We start from the raw sequence: 14832 nt of genomic DNA, 5'->3' as shown, positions 1-14832 counted from the left end.
TATATGTATTTCCCTTTAAATATTATGAATAGATATCATTTATTAGAAAGGAATTATGATAATTTTCAAACTGAAAGTCTACATTGATTTGTTATTCATTAATTTTTAATGCCATAACTGCCTTATATAGTCATTTTTAAGTTCATAATATTTGTTAATAATAGACTTTCTTCTCACAAAAATTCTCTGTGAGGCATCAATTATGTCCAATCTCACCTTAAATTCTCTTTCTATGAAACCATGTCTAATCTCCTGGTTTCCTTTCCCAGTTGGGTTACTTTTAGGTTCTAAGAATAGGAGAAATGAGTTGCAGATTGAGGGCAACAGAAACGGGAGCAGTTGCTTTCTCCATATTAATGCCCCTGTCAGTTGCTTTTCTCCAACAAAAACAATTAGAATTTGGACCAATTTCTTGGCATTCTCAACTATAACAACCCAGAGAAAGAAGTAGTTAGCAACATTTGTCTTGGTGACCCAAATACTGGATATAAAAATATGCCATCTTTTAAATTGATGACTCAGTCAAGAGAGAAAAAGTTACTTTACTCCTTAGATGTTTTGATCACTAGATTGATCAAAAGTGATAGCTTTGCTGAGCTGGTAACTATATGCTATCCTAAAAGAAGTTTAACTATGAGTGAACCTTAGAGTTACTTCTACAAAAATAACCAGTCCTTGCTATCTAAATTCCTATATTGTCAAATAGATGTAACTTAAATAAAAGCATGTCACATGTAATTAGAGATCATCTTTTTCTATATTTTTGAGACATATATTCACTTAAGTCGTATCTAAAAATAATAACTATGTATAACTATTAACAGGATTCTCAGTATCAGATAGGATCTTGTATTGCTTATAGGCTTTCAATAACAAGATATTTCAGGATTTTTACAGGTAACTACTTCTCTCACTTTTTAAAATATATTTACCTAGGGCTAGGGCTAGAGATGTCAACAACCTTTATCCACTTCATATTGTTTTATTCCTCATTTAGCTCAACCGCATATAAGTCCAATTCTTTATTGACTACTTATGGAATTACTAGTAATGATAAATAAATAAAGCTAACTCCAAGCATTTACTATTCTATTTCCTTCTTGATTTATATGCAAAATATAGAAACTTAGTGATAGTTGGAACCCACAAACTTCCCTTTCCTGAAAAAAGACTGATGGTTTTACTTTAGAACATGCTAAGTAACAGGAGTTTATGTACTTTTAAATACCATATAACTCCCCCAATTTTGTTACTTTGGGCTGGGATATAATTTCATATATCCATCAAAGTATAAAAAGATCTTTTTTTGAATATATCAGATAGAATCAAATCAAACTCTGAGAAATCAATTATAAGGAAGAGGAAGGCCATTCTTACTGTCCTTAGTTCCTTTCTCTTTCTATCCTACAATGGAGGTGGAGAAATGTTGCTGTACTCTTAACCAATATGATGCATGAAGCATTTGCATTTTCTTTTGGGATGTAAGGCATTTTATGGTGCACACACACATACATGGAGAGAAAGAGAGAGGGAGAAAGAGAGAGAGAGAGAGATCAAGTTGCCATTGCTCCAATCTTTTTTTTTTTTTCATTCTTTGTGCCTTCCAGTATAGCAGACCTCAGTTAGTTTAATACTAACATGAATGTTGAAGGCAATGCAAAATGTATTCTTTGCCTTTAAAATAGTTTGAAGCTGTACTTGGCTTTCTGAATTAAAAATGGATTATCTATTTATATACAATTGAGATATAACTACAATTTCAATCTCACTGCACTTTCAAAGCCAATTGGGCTAAAAATATAGCAAACACGCATGATAGTGAAATGTTATTACATTTTCCCTCAGCACATTGAAATTTTGAAACATTATATAATTTCTGGAAGTCTCTAATTTTTAAAATGCTGTTTTCAATTTCATGGTTGTTCCCCAATGAATAGGCTCTTGTTTAGCAATACAAAAGCAACTACTTCATTTGACCCCCGAGGTGATCAGAGCTTTGTGTGGATGACTTCATTACCTGAAGCTTGGCATGAATAATGATGAACTCTATTAGTCATTATAAAAAATTTCAGTAGCCTTCAAAACTCAATCCACAATATTTGATTCAGTGACCTCCTGTGACAGAAAACCCCACAGGCTAACCACACACAGTGCATTGAAAGATTCTTTTCATTTATCCTTTATTAACAAGCCATTAAATGCACATGCATTAGAGGACAATATACACAAAACAACTGGTAGATGTATTTGTGACTTCCTGAATATAAACTATTGATTGAATATAAAAAAAATTATCATTGTTCCCTGGATATGTTTTATATGAATATTATATTTTCTATGAAATATATCAGGTCTCCTTAAAAATAAGTTTTTTACCAATGTTGTGTTTATGTTACACTTGGAATTCCTATAAAGGTTTGTAGTCTACTCAAATTTGGGAAATTATTAGAGTCTGAATATTTATGTTTTATAATTGTGCCATAATAGTATAAGTATGTGTAGTAAAATTTTGTCTAATCTTCTCACTGTGATATATACTTCTTCAATGATGTTAGACTGAGTCACAAATCTGCTTTAGCAAACATGATGATTAGTAGAATGAATCAGGTATTTATTTCAAATGTGCCTTTTGGAGTGCAGTTTCATTACTGGCTCAGTTATTTTTCCTGAAAATAGTATCAAGATTTACCTGAATGCCAACAGTCTTGCACTTGAAACCACAGAAGTAGCATACATAGAACTGACTAAGTCCTTGAAACACAGAGAACCTAAAGGACAGCAGCCAGCCTATCTGCCTGTGTCTTCCGAGCTGCCCTCCTAGTATAGACCCAAAACAAAGTGTGCATATTGTTTTGAAGCCACTAAGCTTCTGGGTGGCTTGTAGCATGATAAAGCAATAAACTGTCAGGTAAGCCATGGAGTACAGACCACTTAGACTTCTCAATAGGTTGTGAGTTAGTTAAATAATCCACATTAATCAGTAACAAACTTAAATAAAAATTAAGCAATATTCAAAAATGTCATATTAATTCATATCTGTATATATAAATATGAGAACCATGCTTTTTCTTGCAATTGATGGATCTGAAAGTGAAACATTTTGAAACTACAAAAGCTTTTAATGAAATATACTTTCTTGTAATCAAGGCTAAACATAAACCTTTAATTCACCTACTTGTAATTGTTCCCTAGTCATTCAGTTCTCTTTTTATGTCAAATTATTTGGAAGCCTCTGTAACCAGTACGGGTTTTCCGCCTGCCGCTTGGTCTTGACCTGCTGCCATGCCAGCCCCAAATAATACACAGAGACTCTGTATTTGATACAATACTGTTGGCCTGGTTACTTGTTTCTTATCGGCTAGCTATGCCTTAATTATTAACCCATTTCTGCTGATCTATGTATTTCTCTTACCGGGGAGCCAGCAGCATACTGCTTTCTTCAGACTCTCCATCTTGGCTCCTCCCTACTACTTCCTATTTCCTCCTTGTCTCCTAGTCCCTCCTATCTTCCTTTCCTATTGGCCAACAGTGCTTTATTATTAACCAGTATGAGAAACATACAGAATGACCTCTCCCATCATCTCCTCTTTTCTGTCTAAATAAAAAGAAGGGTTTTAACCTTAACATAGCAAAATATATTATACAACAGTTATCAAGTAACAATCACAGTTAACAACATTTAGTCCATTAACATTTAGCAAGATTTGAAGAAAATATTTCATCATCTATTCTATCTTTGTGTGTCTAAAGTCTAAGTAACTTATCTTTAATCCTAACTAATGAAAACTATAACCATTACTATCTGTCTTCAACTCCTTTAAAGACCACAGAAGGATAGTATATAAACTCTAGAAATGACAGAGACAACTCACTGCCTGGTCACCCGAAGTTCTTTTGTAATCTTTCATCTTCAGCCCATAGGCCATAGTGTGTCTGGCAGACTCTTCAGCAACGCAGGAAACTTTAAACTGTCTTCTTGTATTGGCAGTTTGTCAGTCACTTTTGTCTGTGTTCTGCATACTGTCTTGCAGACTCTTCCATGAAGCAGGATCTCTGTTAGCAATGTCCATCTTGAATCAGAAGTCACTTTCCTGTGGGTCCTGCATGTCCAGTTTATACATCACAAAGTCAAACAGTCCAGACAAGAGGAGTATCTTGTCCAAATGGCTAGTCTTGCCATATTGGAAGTAAACTCCAAAACGAGTTTCGTCAATGTCCATCTTCTTTTCTGGTGCAGGTGGTATTGCCAAGAGCAATTATGTCTCACTGTCAGGAAAACCCTAAACCATTTTAAATGTCATATTCTGTAGGTCTTTGAAAGGTTTGAAGAATGCCTATCTATCTCAAATACATCTCTGTGTATCTTGAAAAACCTAACAACTCTAAGCTTTGACTATCATAGGTAATTATCTATAATCTGTAGTACATTATACAATATGTTTCTGAATGAACTATATAAACACAATACCTAAACAAAAGGAGAAATATATACATCACAAAATTGACCTTAAATTGTATCAATAAATGAAAATCCATTCCAATACAAAGTATCCATATCTATACCATATTTCCCTTTTTACCTTTAAAAGATATTGGTTGTGATCATTAACCATTTATAACCAAGTTCATTTAAATGAAAACAAACATTTATAAACGATATTTGGTAATTTGGGCGTCGTTCTTTCCAAACTACTTCCTGCTGATAGGGGGCGCTGTCATGGGGCTCCTAAGAAGATGCAGAAATCTTGGCTGTAGTCTGCGAGGCTGCTTTGTCCAAGTTGTTTTGAATGTTGGATCACCAGCGACTCTGTTTCAGGGGGCCTGGCTTGATCAAACCACATTAGTCTGGAAGGAATCCACAGCTTTTTAATTTCTGTGGAAACAAAAATAGAAATCCTTTTCCACAGTAACTTGTCCTTGAACTTAAATGTTGGAGTCAAAGCATTTTTAAAATATATAAATTGAATTAATTCAGCAGCATTTCCTTTATCAGTTGTTGTTATTTTCTCAGCAGTCAAACAATGCAGAGACAACACAATAGCATACAGTAACTAGATTCTCTCTGAGCTTTTCATCTTTACGTGGCTTTATTATTACTCTGTTTCTTTTACTTTTTATTTTTTGAGATAGGGTTTCTCTGTGTAACTCTTATCTGTCCTGGAATTCACTCTGCATACCAGGTTTACTTTGAATCACAGAGATCTGCTTGCCTCTGTCTCCCGGGTGCTGGGATTAAAGGTGTGTGCCACCACACCCAGTTCCTCTTTGTCTCTTTAAAACCATTTTATTTTTTTTCCATGTCTACATATATTTTAAAACACACTGTAAACCTTTAGAGGTTTTTCTTAATATGAATCTGTCTTTACTGTAAATCTTTATCTTTGTCTGGCCACAAGTCTTTTATCTGGTAAACAACAACATTGCTAAAATGAAAGTCATAGCTGTGTCAGCCGCGGTTTACCAAAGATGGTGGAACAAGAGCAGGCGGGGGCACATCGTCCCATTTCAGCAGGAAGTAATCTTAATATGACTACGCCCCCTTTCCCTACCCTTGGAATTTTGGAATAATAGTCATCGTCTTTGGGTTGGTTTTCGTTATTTGGGATTGGGTGATGCTTACACTCGGGTTTATCTTTTAGACAGGAATAGGGAATGGTTGGTAAAGGTATGGTTTAGATGGGATATAGGTAGATTAGCCTATTTTCTTGAGAATTTGAGTAAGAATGAGATAGTATTTTACAGCTTACATTGTTGTGTATTCTTATGTGGTAAGCTATGTAAAATTAAGTTTAATTTTTGTTATATTGTGTTAAATGTTACCACTTATAATATTTTATGCACATTATTTTTTACCATATTCTATTTATGTATACTTTTCCTGTATTCAAGACATTTTGTATATTGATACAATTTGGGATATTTATCTTGCTGCCCTTTATAGTTCTACCTCTTATTTTGACACTTATACTCTACCTCTATTTTAGGGATTTACATGTATGTATATGTAAATAGTTATATTGTTTAAGTATTTGTTCCTGCTTTACTCAGGAAAGTTTTAATCAGTCTTTTTAGCTAAGTTCCCGAGTATTACAGATTATCTTCACTCACATTTCCTGTACCTATGAGATTAGTCAGATATAGATGCTTAATCTTCAATCACTTCATAGACATGCAGAACATGGCAATTAAATGTTTTAATATTAGTACTCCATTGACATGAGACACTGTTGCTCCTGACAGCACCGTGCACTTTCCCGAAAATATGTTGGACACTGTTGTTGCTCCTGCTGGAGTTCAATCTCGCCTCAGCTAATGGCCTGTTGAGCATAGAATTGCCCCCACCTTGACCACTGATTTGGACATGCAGTCCTATGTGCTTGCAGGAGACAAATATAGAAGACTGCTTGACCTTGCCAAGTCAGGGTAAGACAGCCATTCTATTTCCCTGCTGTTGTTGTGGTCTGTCAAGTTCTCTTGGCCTTAGCCAAATCTGGGTGTACCAACGTCGCTGTGAGACCTAGGGTGACTGTTCAGGTGGCTTGCTGTTTCTGTCCTTGCTGCACCTTTTGGAAGTTGTCCATCCGCATTTCCTGTCTACTCTAGTATTGTTAATTTCCTTCTCAGGTCTTGATGAGGTTAAAGATTAAACTATCACAACTATTATTCTCTCTTCCTAGTTAGATATATTAGGTACTAGACTTACGTTTTCCAGCTTAGGACAACTCTATTGTAAACTCCATTATGCCCTCACCCTAGGACTAGATATGTAGGTCATTTTGTTCTCGATTTTCCTTTTCTTAGAGCACACTTGTTATTCACTGTTTTGTATATAGTTTTGTATTAAGCCTAAATCTTTTCTTTAGACTAAAAGGGGAATTGTAGTGAGATACTCCTTCTGTAGCACTGACCACGCCCATTGGGGGGTGGAGCGATGGGCGGAGGTGACCTGAGGAAGGAGGTTGGAGGGGGCCAGGAAGGCGCTCTCTCTTTCTGGCGTGACTCGGGTTGAATTTCCTGGTGTTCATCTGTCTTGGTTGTAAGTTATTTCTCCCTGAATAAACATCTATTTGGCCTATTTGTTTATCCTGATCCTTATTTACCGCAATAAGCCTCTTTTACACTAATATTTATTTTTCTCTTTGAATCACTTTCCCATCTATCTGATTCTCTCTCCCTTTGTCTTTCTATTTTTATTTCCATCCCTTTATCCTTTCCCCTATTGCTATTATTTCTTTATATGATAAATCAACAGTTTTATGTACTCACCCTTTCTTATTTAAAGCTTGCCCCTTCCCACTAACAAGTTACCTGTTATGTGCACTTGTTGCTGCTGTTCTGAGTGGCACTTGGACTCAAGAGCAAGATATGGCATCTCTTGGTGCTAATTAAGTTTTCATGGAACTGTATGATGAATATGATGTGGGTTTCTGATGAAGGCAAATGGTGGATGGTAGAACTGAAGAGTTTCCATCAAGACTGTAAATGATTCCAAAACTGATGTCTATGATAGAGGGCATCTGGCCATCTCTAATATTCTACATTGAATATGAAGACTCTCTTATTCTTTGTAACAATTCCCAAAATGGCCCATAAAGATATACATTGTTTACATTTTACAACCTTATTATGATTATTTTTGTTAACTCAAATTCTATAGCATTTTGGGCCAATGATACAACATGATCTACCCTGAACTAAAAGGAGCAAGAATAATCTCAGTGGTACAGGAAGCCAAACACCTGAACCTTTCCCTATCGTAAGTGTCAGGAGGTGCCTTGTGGACATTCCTGCTGCACTTCAAAATTACTATTATCACCAAACTAAAGATTTCTACAGCAATATAATGCTGTTGTTTCTTAAAATCATGGGCATAACACTTATTACAATTTGTTTTGTGTTTATGGAAGTTCTGACATTATTGAACTAATTTACTCTATTTAGGATTTTTAATACTTTAGGAAGAAAACAAGCCAGTCTACCATTATTATTTGCCTTCATATATAAGTAATGAAATGATTGCAAGAATACTTATCTGCATGGATGTAAAATACATACAAGGTAACAGTTTTCTTTGAGACTAGTTTCTCAACAAACAGCTTAGGAAAATGGTGACTTTTTTTCTCAACTAGAATAAACAATACTCATTTTAATTAAAAACCACAGAAAATGTGCTGGGTAATTAGATTAATGGGCCTTTGTAACTTTTTTGTTGGTGCTATCAGGTTTAAGTCTTTGACATGAACAGAAATAAATTCCTTTTGGTCAAATTCTTACAATCCCATAACAAAACTTTTCTGATTTAGCATTCTGAATTTTACTTTTGCTTTTCAAAGCAAGGTTTTATGGAACATTCCATATCTTGCTTTTGAACACATTGTCACCAGAGGAGGCTACCACAGAAATTATCTTTAAATTGAGTTAAAAGCTATTTGAAGAAGAATGACTTATACTTGGACTGACCAAGCTACTAGAGAAAATGAGTTATTCCTCTAATTGGCTTGTCATATCTTTCTGATCCTTCATTCATTCCTCCCTACGTTCATGCCTCTTTACAAATACCAGTTTAAAATGGCCATTCTGCATATCCTTCGTCTTAACTTGTTCCTCTAATGTCCTGCTCAATGATATTATCACAGGGAATTTTTTGACATGACTTTCTAGCTTGTGCCAAATCCCTTTCTCACAACATGCTAGACTGGTGCAGTGCTTGTTGCATGTTCCCCAGTGTGAGTGTTAGCTTCTTCTATTCCACACATCATAAAAATAATGTCTTGTGGATGAGACACAATGAGTAAACGTGTTTAAAATTGAGCTAATGTTTCACAGAGTCTAACATTAGCCACAAATAAAAATTTTATAGTGATGATTGTGAGTCATCTGTAGTTTATGGCAAGAAAAATTTAGAAACTAAGTAATGATTTCCTTCTGACGTCTTTATTTTTCTATTCTGTATTTTCCTAAGTAAAATGAATATAATCTCACTCTTTCACCATTTCTCTGTGACTTCTAATGAAAGTTCAAAGCTCTGCAGGATTTCTATAAGAATTGATGTCTAATTAATATAAATGCTTTTATCATCTTACCTGAGGAGACCAACAAATAATATTCAGGACAGAAACAGCATGATTTTCTTTTTCTAACATTGGCTCTTTTAAGTGTGTATTTGTGGTAAGTAATGTGATGGTTATTGGTTATCTTGTAACTGGCTAAAAGTATTCCTGCATTTTGCATCTTTCATCTGGGTCAAAAGAGGGTCAGAGAGTCCTTTGAAACTCTTCTAAAGAAAATCAATTTTGAGCAAAATGTATTTTAATGTGCCACTTTAAGTTAAAATTTGCAATATAGTTTTTCTCCAAGAGGGAAGAACAGATTATCCACAGGTGAACACACACACTTTGTGCTGCCCCAGAGACAAATGATGGTCTTTACAGGGTTGTAGAGAAAATGGCAAAAGTTGGAATTACACAAAGCCCTTTCTCCTTAGATTTGCCTGTCCTTCCTCCACACTGGGTATTTAGTAATTACTTTGTTTTTGGTGAGGTTGTTTGAAAGTAGTTGTTCCAGGAGGGTGTACATAGGAAGCAGATTTTGGGAGGAACTCTTACAAGTCAAAGGTTATTCTGGACTCTGCAAATAAACAGAAGCTGGGAAGGAGGAAGCTGACTTAAACAGGCAACAAGACTGTAGGTATGTGCTCATCGATCTCTGTATTCCTGGAATAAGGCCAAATTAATCACAGACAATGATCTTTTTGGTTTTGATGTGCTCTTTTGGTTTGTACACATTTTATTAAATTTTTTACATCTGTGTTTATCAGGAAATTGACCCTTGCCTATTGACTCCTAGGAGAGAAAAGAATATGGTAGGTTGTGATGAGGTATTAAACTTAACAATAAATGAGTAGGTACATATTTATTCAAATGAGTACACATATATTAAAATTATGGAAATGAAAGGAAATTCATTCACACATGTATTATATGCCATTTTTGATTTAAAATTTCATGATGTAAAGTTTGTCTACCTTTACACTCACATTTTAAAATATTCTATGAAATGAAAATATGTTTATGTATAATCTTTATCTGTTCCAGATGCCTTAGGAATGTATTTCATATGGCAATAATGTATGGGTAAACAAGTGATTTTCTCATTTTTCAACTTTTTATGTTATGTATGTTGGAGTATGAAGCATAATGAATTTGGAGAGTCACATCATTTGAAAGAATAAAATGTAATTTATTTCCTATAGAGGTAATAAATACTGTAATATTTTCTTAATATTTACCACCGTATTTTCTGCTCTGGACAGTACTTGAATGACAGTGATGAGTGACTGAATAGACTTTAAAATGACTTGGTCTACTCTTCATGCCAAATGAGTGATCACATGGATTTTCAATCAATGGTTTCTTTCTTTTTATTTATTATATATTTGCAAGAATAGAGTTATCTCCCATCCTTAAGCCTCAATTCTCATGTCTCTATTTCTCTTCATTTAGATTTTATTTTCATCTGTAAAATTTCATTTCTTTTTTATTTATTAGTTTTACTTTGGAAACAGTTTTCCAAAGGAGAGACATTTAATAATATAATTTGCAAGTATCCCAGAATTTTTTGAGCTCCTCACTATTGGTCTTTGAATTATTTTTGGACAAAGTATCTGAAGCTTTTTTGTCTTCTGTTTATCTTCCACTCCCTAAGTATGGCTTTACTTCTTTTATGATAATGTTTTATGCATTGGCTTTTTGCATCGTGGGCAATAGCCAACATTGATGTCTTTTCTGATCGATCAAAACAGCTTTCTTTGTTGGTCAGTGGCGACAGAATCAGTGAGTTTGCTCACATCACTGTCAGACATAATATTGCTGAAGTTTTAGAAAATGTATTTTCATTTCTGTTTTAGACTAATTTGGAGATTGGAAGGAAGCTATAAATATGCATTTTGTAAAGCTTCCTGCATCAAACTATTAGGTATGGAGGCAAAGTTTTACTCCAATTACTTCAGGAAGTCACTTGATAATTCTCATGTCCTTCATGCCATAAAGTTCAGTGTCCATAAAGCAGATAGAAGTTTCTTGGTGAAGAATGAAATATCCCTATGCTAGACTCCAATGTGGAGATTTTCCTCCCTTAAATCTGCCCAGCCCTAGATTTTGATACCCAAAGATTAATTTTGTCTGTATCTTTGGAATTCCTATTTAGATAGACATTTTCTATTCTTAGTAAACATTCCACTAGGCAGTGGTGGCCCACAACTTTAATCCCAGCACTTGGGAGGCAGAGGCAGACATTCCCTCTCTCTCTAATTCTCAGTAAATTATTACTCTATTGGTTTATGTTCTTTCTTCATAATTATCTCTTTTCTAATAACTATTGGCCTTTTTCCCTATAGATATCAATAGTTTCCATAAGGTAGAGTTACTTGTTAATGGGGTTTGTGCCACACTTCCCTCCTAAGAATATTGTCTCATGCCTTATGGGTATTATTTGTCCATGAGTAGTTTAACTGTCATGGGGAGATACTCAATCTTAAATCACAATGTGATTTTATTTCTCTGTGATGAATTGATTACAAATTTTTTTTCTTCTGATAGTTTCATTCTTGCTTGTAAAAATAAAAATGGATTACATGGATAAATCTAAAACAAACAAACAAACAACCCCAACTCAAAACACAAATACAAGCAAAAACCTAACAACTGGAATTTATGCCATTCTAACCAAATTCCTGTCTCAAGGCAAAATAGGAAATTGCACATTGGAAACTTTCACCAGTTACTCCGATGAGTCTCCAGGACATGTATTTTCTGTAAGGTTAGGAACAATATCATAATATCCTAATGCTTCCTTCACCACATGAGTATTCCTGTTCTGACCTGAGACAGGGTTGAGGGCGATATCACTGTCCCTAGATAAATGCCTTAATCTACACTGGGATAAGACATCAGCAGCCTTGCAGAATTCTTATTGGTAGAAACATTCTAAGAGGTAAAAACAAGAACTAATCTTACCCAAAACTTACCATTTGCCAGAAACACAAAGAGAACTAGTAACTTTAACTCTAGTAACTCAACTCTAGTAACTCTTGATTTGCCAAAACTAATAAATGGTAAACAGAACTTAAAATATCTGAATCCTGGGGTGATCATTCATCTAGGAAAATGTTTGGCTAGCATGTCTATGATTTTGGTTTAATTCCTAAGGACACATACACCAATAAAGCAAAATTAATAAATACTCTCACAGTTCAATTTCAGATTGTATTTTTTTAATGAGAAGAATTGCATTTCATTGTACTTTTACACGGGTGCTTTTGTGCAGATATTAAGTAATATATGTTACTGGTCATATGGACATATAATGGGAAGCATGTAAGTTGAAGTACATGCAGAAGCCAAAGCAACAAGTTTAACTGATGTGTCATGTCTGTTATTGTGAACATAATGGAAAGCTGCACATTTCAAAGGTCCACAGAGTCAAAACAGGGGTTTTCGTCTCAGTGTGTGAGTTTGCATATGGTCCCCCTTTATTTTTCAAATTATTCATAAAATCAGGAGTTTGGGAGAGCAAAGTCTCATTGTAGAACATCAATCGTTCTGTTTAATTGTTCAGCCTGCAGTTAGTAGTTATATTGTGGAATATGAAAGAAACCAAAGCAAATATGAAACCAAGTAGTTTTGTTGATTTTCTCAGAAACATGGTGCATGTATACTATTAGTTATTATTAGAAAATTCATGATTACATTCCTGTTACATATACAGTGATAAGTAGTGAAAAGTTAGATAATTGCAACGGAGAGTACCACCATGAGTAGCAACATGAGAAAAAGCACTTTGGAATAAGAAAAAGGGAAAGACATTTTACTATTGAAGACACCTTCCATGATCGGCAGGTAGTTGTAAGCAGGTGGTTGAAAAAAAGAATAGAGCCTCTGGTGGTGGATGGAGGGGACAACAATTTGATTATGACTTTATCAAAATTCAGTTTACACTCTGATTGAAGGGGTATTTACTTAAGGTAGTTGGGAAGGGCTCTTTTGACATTCTAGTTTTAATGATGATTCTGCCAGTAAACGCTGTCTGAGAAAGCAGCATGTAGGAGGCTTGTTGATGATTAGTTTAGAATCTGATGCTGTAAGCAGCTGGACCAAGGTTGATACTATGATGTGCGGCCTCTTACAGCAAGTCTTCTCAAAGCTGGGGCTAAGAAGTGTTGCATTCACCACAGTTTCTCTTTCAGCAAAGACTGAACCTTTGATCTTGGGTTGTGGGTTGTAATAGTTAGTGAAGAAGTCCTTTCAGTTTAGAGAATTCTATCAAGGACAGCAGTGCATTAATTTGTTTGTTTATTTTGACAGCTCAGTTTCTCACAGGTGATCCTAGTGGTTGATCGTAGTGCTGTTTTTGTTTTTCCCTATGTTGTGGCAATGAAGCTGAACACCAGTATTAATTCAATTAAAATCTTAAGTCAACTGAAGCAGAGTCTCTCTGGATGGAGCCCAGAACTTGTCTTATGAAAATGATCCACAGTAATTATGCTGATCTTCCAGGTATATGAACCACTGATCTAAAGGGCATAAGCTACTCTTATAGAGACTCGGAAGTAATTATTCTTTTCTTCCATAACTATACAGTAATCTCACATAGGATACACTAGTCCTTAATGGGAAGAGCAGAGGGATGAACAAAGAAATCACATTTCCAAAGCTCTTTACTCAACAAAAGGGCAGATAGGAATTTTAAGTGTGCTCCACATTATAGAAGAACAAAGAGATTAAGCACAATGGGAAGCCCATTAAATTACTAATGCATTCAGAAGAAATTAAAGGTTATGTTCTGTCGATTACAGAATAGACACAGAGATTCATAAAATGGTGTTAATCTATAAAATGTTCTAATAGATACATAATGGTGTGAGTGGGCAGATGGAATAAATAAAATTAATTTATGATTTTGCAATGCAGGAATGTCTTTAACTGTGGAAATGCTTGATTTATCTGTGGGATTTTCAGTATAATGTTTGAGAATAGACATCCACAGTTTTTGTATGTTGAAAACACGTGTAACAGGATATTTTACTTGAAATTGAGGATTGTTGCCCTGATCCTTTTGGGAGGGTGGCTTATGTGAACTGCTTTCTGAGGGGACTTGTGTGTGTGTTATCTTTGGTATTGCATGTTTGGGAGAAGCACTCTTACTCCTCAAACTGGTAGCTTAAATATCTGTAAGCATTTTCTCCAGAATTGTGTTTTGTACATTTTGTAACCCTTCTTTGTGGATTCCCCATAGTGTGGTAGGGATTTTGACAGACTAGAGTCCACCAGAATGTGGTTATTTCTGAATCAAGAAGCAAAGACCTCCTTATAAAAATAACAAGAGCCTGGCAGCCATTTATCTCAGGCCTGGGTCACTGGGGCTTGCACACAAGGATATTTTGTGATTCTGGAAAGCTGAACAATCCCAGAACTATAGCACCTGTGACCGTGCCAGTTGCTTTATGGAATACCCCATATCAGATATCCATGCTGTGGGAGGAAATAGGTCTTGAATCATATGGAATGTTCCCTGTGTGGAATAGGTAGGTTCTAGATATTTTATTGTTTTGGAAACATCTATGCAGGACTTACATCTTTTTTCTATCTTGTAGAGGCTTCAAATCATCACCTGAAATTAACCTTCCTACTGAAAATACAGTACTCCCCTCTCTTTTAAATGCAGCTGGACTGAGGAGGTAGTCATTTTTAAGTCATCAAGACTGAATAAAATTAAAGTACTTAAGGACTCCTGAGTTCATCCTTGAACAGCCAATCTGAATTCCCAGGAAAGAGG

The sequence above is a fragment of the Phodopus roborovskii genome, unplaced genomic scaffold (assembly GCF_943737965.1).
Source record: "Phodopus roborovskii unplaced genomic scaffold, PHOROB, whole genome shotgun sequence".
Classification (NCBI taxonomy): Eukaryota; Metazoa; Chordata; class Mammalia; order Rodentia; family Cricetidae; genus Phodopus; species Phodopus roborovskii.
This window is presented reverse-complemented; position numbering follows the sequence as displayed.